Source organism: Triticum aestivum, chromosome 7D, assembly GCF_018294505.1.
Source record: "Triticum aestivum cultivar Chinese Spring chromosome 7D, IWGSC CS RefSeq v2.1, whole genome shotgun sequence".
NCBI lineage: Eukaryota > Viridiplantae > Streptophyta > Magnoliopsida > Poales > Poaceae > Triticum > Triticum aestivum.
The window spans coordinates 80,802,713-80,809,099 of NC_057814.1; positions in this window are offsets into that span (position 1 = coordinate 80,802,713).

Here is a 6,387-nt window from a genome sequence, read left to right on the forward strand (position 1 = left end):
TTTTTTGCGTGGACATATTTAAGTAATACTATACGCTATCAGACATTCAAAAAAAAATTAATATACGCTATCTGGTGGAGCGCGTCCGCGTCCGCGCGATGGATCAGACGCCCTGTCTGTCTGGTGGGTTGCGTCGCGCGAGATCTCCTCCTCCCTTTCCTTCGATCATTTTTTCGGTTTCCTTCGCTCCTTTTTTCCCACGATCCTTTTCCTCTTTCTTTTTCACGCGCCGGACCCTGGTCCTAAAAAAACCATAGCGACCCGAGTCGTACCTCGATCCCCTGTTCCGCCGCCGCGCGAGCCGAGCGCTGGCCGCATCCAGCAGCCACATCATAGCGGCGCGACGAACCAGCCCACGCCGGCGCCTCGCTGCCGCTCCCCTCTCCCTCTAACCTTGCTCCGCCACCCGCCGCTCGGCGCCTTCCGCCCGTCGGCCTCCTCCTCCCTGGATCTCGGCTGGTCGATCCTGCAGCAGCTCTCACTGGATCTCAGCTGGATCAGACGCCCTGCAGTAGCTCTCCCCTGGTCAACCGCCCCTTTGCTCAGCGCCGCCCGGACTGGCTCGCCTGCCTCCCTTGCGACCATCGAGCTCGACTGACTTGCGGCTAATACCTCCAGAACAACAATAGTATGATTATCCCCTCATGTTTCCCTCTGTATTTTTCATTGCAAGTGCAGCAAAGTGCAGCAAATTTAGATTCAAAATACATCACATGGGCATTAGTACTGTGCTATACATACAACATAAGGATGCTGATTTTAGGTTGAAAGTAGCAGACTGATTTTCCCTTGCTTGCTGTTTTATTGGTATGTAGAACCACACATTCGTGGAGGTTCTTGAGCAGAAGAGCAGATCATGATGCAGGTGGTGGACAAACAAAGCAAATGGCAAATTTTCCCTTTCATGATTTACACTTAAATCGACAACGCTATAAATGGGCATCTTAACATGAAACACTAATCAACATACTTGTGGCCTAGGCAACGTACTGTACCAAGTTAGCCAAGCTAATTAAATTGCTCCACCTAATACATTACTGCAAAACAAATAACTGATATGTCCTGACCAGTTAGTTCTTGGCAGTGAGAGCTTGTTTCCCTTGATACGATCCTAGTTGTCCAACTTGATGGAACACCTCAGGACTTTGCAAGGCAGTACCTTGGCATCTTTCCTCCGAAGCTCGCTCAGTAGTCAGTATGAGATGCTTGCCAACCAGGTCCTACAGCCGGGCACTCAGAATCTTGATTAGAACCCTAAAGTGAAGGGCGTCTTCACACGCGCGTAAGCGAGCGTTCCTCCAAGTCGTGGTACCACTGATGCCCACTTTGCAAAATATGTGACTAAAATGCAACTTAGGTGCAAGTTGTGGTACCTAATGTCTTAATACCTCTGTAAACTAGTACGCCCCTTTAATCACATCATGCGAAATAGTATAATAAATAAAGGAAAAAAATTAGGAGTCGAGAATACCATGCTCCCTTTTTTGGCAACACTAGAGGATTGTTGCATTATGTTTGTACGTATTACCATGAATGCTCAATTTGTCGCAATATGTAATAGTTATTGTAACGCAACGAAGGTGAGGCAAAAAGTCATCCTATTACAACCAATACATGCTTTGTTGCAATAGTATCCATGACTAGCGCCACATGTCAGAGTTGTTGCAATATATGTCTAAATATTACCACAAAGATGTACTTTGTTGCAATACCTAGCCTTTATTGCAACAAGATGACCAATTCATGCAACGGAACAAACTGTCGCAATATCACTACCATATTACAACGCCGATGCAGCTTGTGGCAATACATGGCTTCTATTGCAACAAAACGAGTACTTAGCGCGATGAAACGAAATTGTGGCAATATGTAGACCCTATTACCACGAACTGGAATTTTGTGGTGATATAGCATTTTATTGCAACAAAAGATAGTTGTAGCAATAATTTTTGTTGCAATAGACCGGAATCCTTGTAGTGCCAGCATCCGGTTAGTATATGAAGTTGCCACATCACATAGAGCCAACCTAATATTGGAGTATGCTAGCCCTCCACCGGCGCGCCGCTTCAAATGGCGGAGGAAGTGAGAGGTCGCGTCACCTTGTGTCTAGATCTGAGATGCCACGTGTACCAGATGAATGACTCCAAGTTCGACCACTGTGATGCTAGGTGCGAGCCAAGGAACACTGTTGGAGAGACCCCCCTCATATTTTTCCTACATTGTAGATGACGAGGTGCCTATGGTGACTTCGTAAATTTCAAGATGATAGTGCCGTGCGTGTGTGCGTTCATATGGGTGAGTGTATGCGCGTGTATATGAGCGCTTGCGTCTGTACTGTGTAAAAAAACATAAATGCGTGTCAAAAAGAGACTAGTCAGTATACTCAATATTGTGCACCTCAGAGAGGAAAACGATAGAACTAGTACGTATTTATTTACGGTGCAGATTCACTAATTTTGCTCCATATGTACTCCGTCTCGGTGTAGTCTAGTCACCTGTTGAAATCTCTAGAGGGGCAAATACTCCTTTCTGGTTTACAGGGCTATACTAGCAAGTAGTTGTACGTACTAGTACAATAGTGGGCTCACATAGCGATTTTGTCTCATGCAAGAGCCTGGCTATATGCGTGCTCCAATGTTCGCAACTGCAACGTTCAGTTTGCGCTTGGCTCTTCGCCTCTTCGAGAAGACGAACAATGATGTTACTACTACTGCTTCTACAGTGTCGAATCCACTGCTGCATGTCCGTCGACCGCGAGCGGGACGGATAGCTTGTTGTAGAAGTACTACTAAGAAAAAGCCTGTCCTCGTTTGCGAGCAACCACACGCATGGGTGAGGGAGAAGGCGTGTAGTAAAATCAAGCTTCTCCTCGTTGTACGAGTTGACGTGACACATCATAGCACTGGCCCCACATGCTTGCCTCTAAACTTGGCTGAAAGACCCGCAGTGTACAATATATTTGCTGCAACCTCTAACATTTACCCACCACAAATTAAAATATATGTGGCCGTATGCATCGTTCTGATGCAGAGGCCGGGGAGTCCCCCCTTTTTTGAAAAAAAACAAATTAAAATATATATTCCTGTCTTGACCAGATGAGCGTGCAAACTACAATCACCAGGGTGTCAGGTAGGGCCAGAAGACTATTTTAATTTTTTTTTTAAACTTCGAGACGGCCACATAGCATCGAGCCAACCCCAACGATTTTAAGCTTACAGGCACAGTACATGCTATCCTAGACAACTCTACACATGAAACTACCACACGAGCGTCCGGGCTGCGCTTGGCTCTTCGCCTCTTCGGTAAGTCGAACAATGATGGAGTACTACTGCACTGGAGGAGTACTACAGTACGCTTCTGGCCATCTGACACCGATTGAACTGCTGCACGTCCACTGCGTGCGGGAGGGAGAGCGTGTAGCGAAAGCTTCTCCTAGTCTTGCCAGCCACCACGCTCATGGGCGAGGGAGGGACGCTCCTGCCTTTGCGTGTATGACAGGTGGGCCCGACAGGTGTGTGGCCAACCTGTCATACAGCCAAAGGCAGGTGCAGTTAAGTCCGCGAGGGAGAGGATAATCAAACTTCTCGTTGATGTACGAGTTGACGCGACACATCAAAGCACTGCACTCGATATATTTTAATAATTTGCATTTATCGATGCATTAATTACAACGCATGCATGCATGTCGTGACTCTCCTTTTGATACTTGCATGTGTTGATTTAATGCACCTTGAAGTAGTATAAAATCTGTGACGGTAAAGCTTTGTAATACCTCGGCCCAAGTTGAGAGATGGTTGTGCACGAGGAGGGCGAGATCATGCAGACCGAACAGGACCCGACGATGGAGCTCTCTAAGGTCTCGATGGACCTCACCGTGCTCCACTGCCCCTTGTGCCTCCGCCCCTTGAATTGTGGTTTCTCAACGAGTTGTGCTGAACTTCTTGTGAATTGTGGTGGTTTTCAGTAATGAAAATCGGAAGGGGCAAGCCCTTCTTTGATCAAAAAAATTAATTGTCCTTATATATTCATCAATCTTGCTATAAGTCGCAGTAGATGCTATATAGGTCCGTCGGATCTTACATCAAGATCCGGGCTTTCAGATTTTCTTTTTTCTCTCTTAAATCTCAGTCGAGTCAGACATAGCCACGGCATTAAACAGAGGCTCGGGCGCCATTAATGGAGACCTTGGGAGAGAGGTGGACGGCAGATGGAGGTCAAAGGGCTCTCCTCCCGATAAGCACGCGCAGGGGTCTGATCTCACGCCTCTCGTACTCAAATAGCTACCCTGCACGGCGCCTCCAAGCTAATAAAAAATGGGGACGCGTGGTGGCACGTAAATGGTACTAGTAAGTAGAACGCCCACGGTTTCAATAATACTTGTGTTTCCGATTGTAATGTGACAGCACTTGTTCCAAAATGACTTTGTTGATTGTTAATGTGTGCGCCTTTGCAAATCGGACTGCAAATTTACCACAGGATGCTGGTGCCATGTCATGGCACCAAGCCAAGTTTCATTATTTTCATGCGTGTTTTGGATTTACAGGAATTAATAAACTAAGTTTCTCAATGTTTCCAACCCAGCCATGATGCCCAGAATTTTGAATTTCATTCCCATTTCTTGCATGGAACCTAGAAATTTACCCCAGGACACACATGTGATTTTTCAACCAACTTTGGTGCTCTGGAACATGTGCTTGTATTTCAAATTTGAATTATGCACACAAAGGTGACACGTTCCCTCCCAGAACCACGAGCCTTCTTGAGAGAAGCTCCGATTTGCAAGAAGCTTATACCAAAATTTGTTCCTATTCGGCCAATTTTTTTACCACGGCATGGTACTACCATGACATGACACCATTCCAAGTTTCATGATTTTAAAACCAAGTTTCTCAATGTTGTCGACCGAGCCACGATGCCCAGATGTTTGAATTTTATTCTCATTTTTTGCATGGGACCTACTCCCTCCTTCCATCTATATAGGGCCTAATGTGTTTTTCAAGACAGCCTTTGACTATTGACAAGATTAATAGCACATGAGATGTATACTATGAAAATTATATTATTGGAAGCTCCTTTGACATACAAATTTGAAGGTATGCTTTGTGTAAGTTGCATGTCATATATTATTGCTCTAATGTTTGGTCAAAGTTAGCCTCGAAAAACGCATTAGGACCTATATAGATGGAAGGAGGGAGTAGAAATTCACCCGAGGACACAAATGTGATGTTTCAACCAACTTTGGTGCACGGGAGCATGTGCTTGTAGTTCAAATTTGAATTATGCACATTAAATGACCAAAAACACAATTAATTTGTAAATATGGCCAAACGAAGCCGGAATAATTCCAAAATTTAACAGGGCACTCATGTAGTTCTATGTTGCCTTTGTAAATAAACTCAAGGGGGACAACGTATATTGTTTCGCACTCAAAGGTGGCACGTTCCCTCTCAGAACCAAGAGCCTTCTTGAGAGAAGCTTCGGTTTGCAAGAAGCTTATACCAAAATATGTTCCTATTCGGCCAATTTTTTTACCACAACATGGTAGTACCATGACATGACATCCATGCCAAGTTTCATGATTTTCAGACGTGTTTTGGATTTACAAGAATTTTAAAACCAAGTTTCTCAATGTTCTCGGCCGAGCCACGATGCCCAGATGTTTTAATTTTATTCTCATTTCTTGCATGGGACCTAGAAATTCACCCAAGGACACAAATGTGAATTTTGAACCAACTTTGGTGCATGAGAGCATGTGCTTGTAGTTCAAATTTGACTTATGCACATTAAATGACCAAAAACTAAATTAATGTATAAAAATTGACAAACGAACCCGGAATAATTCCAAAATTTAACAGGGCACTAATGTAGTTCTATGTTGCCTTTGTTAAGAAACTCAAGGGGGGGTCAGCGTATATCGTTTCACACTCAAAGGTGGCACGTTCCCTCTTAGAACCACGAGCTTCCAAATCGGCCCAATTTTTTACCACAACATGTTAGTGCCATGACATGACACCATGCCAAGTTTCATGATTTCCAGGCGAGTTTTGGATTTACATGAATTTAAAATCAAAGTTTCTCGATGTTCTCGGCCGAGTCGTGACGCCCAGATGTTTGAATTTCATTCTCATTTCTTCCATGGGACCTAGAAATTCAACCAAGGACACACATGTGATTTTTCAACCCACTTTGGTGCACCGGAGCATGTGCATGAAATTCATATTTAGATTATGCACATTAAAAGTCCCGAAACTCAATTAATGTATAAAAAGGCCAAATGAACCCGAAATAATTCCAAAATTTATGAGGGCACTCATATAGTTCTATGTCGCCTCTGTGAATAAAATCAGGGGGAGGCAGCGTATATCGTTTCGCACACAAAGGTGACAC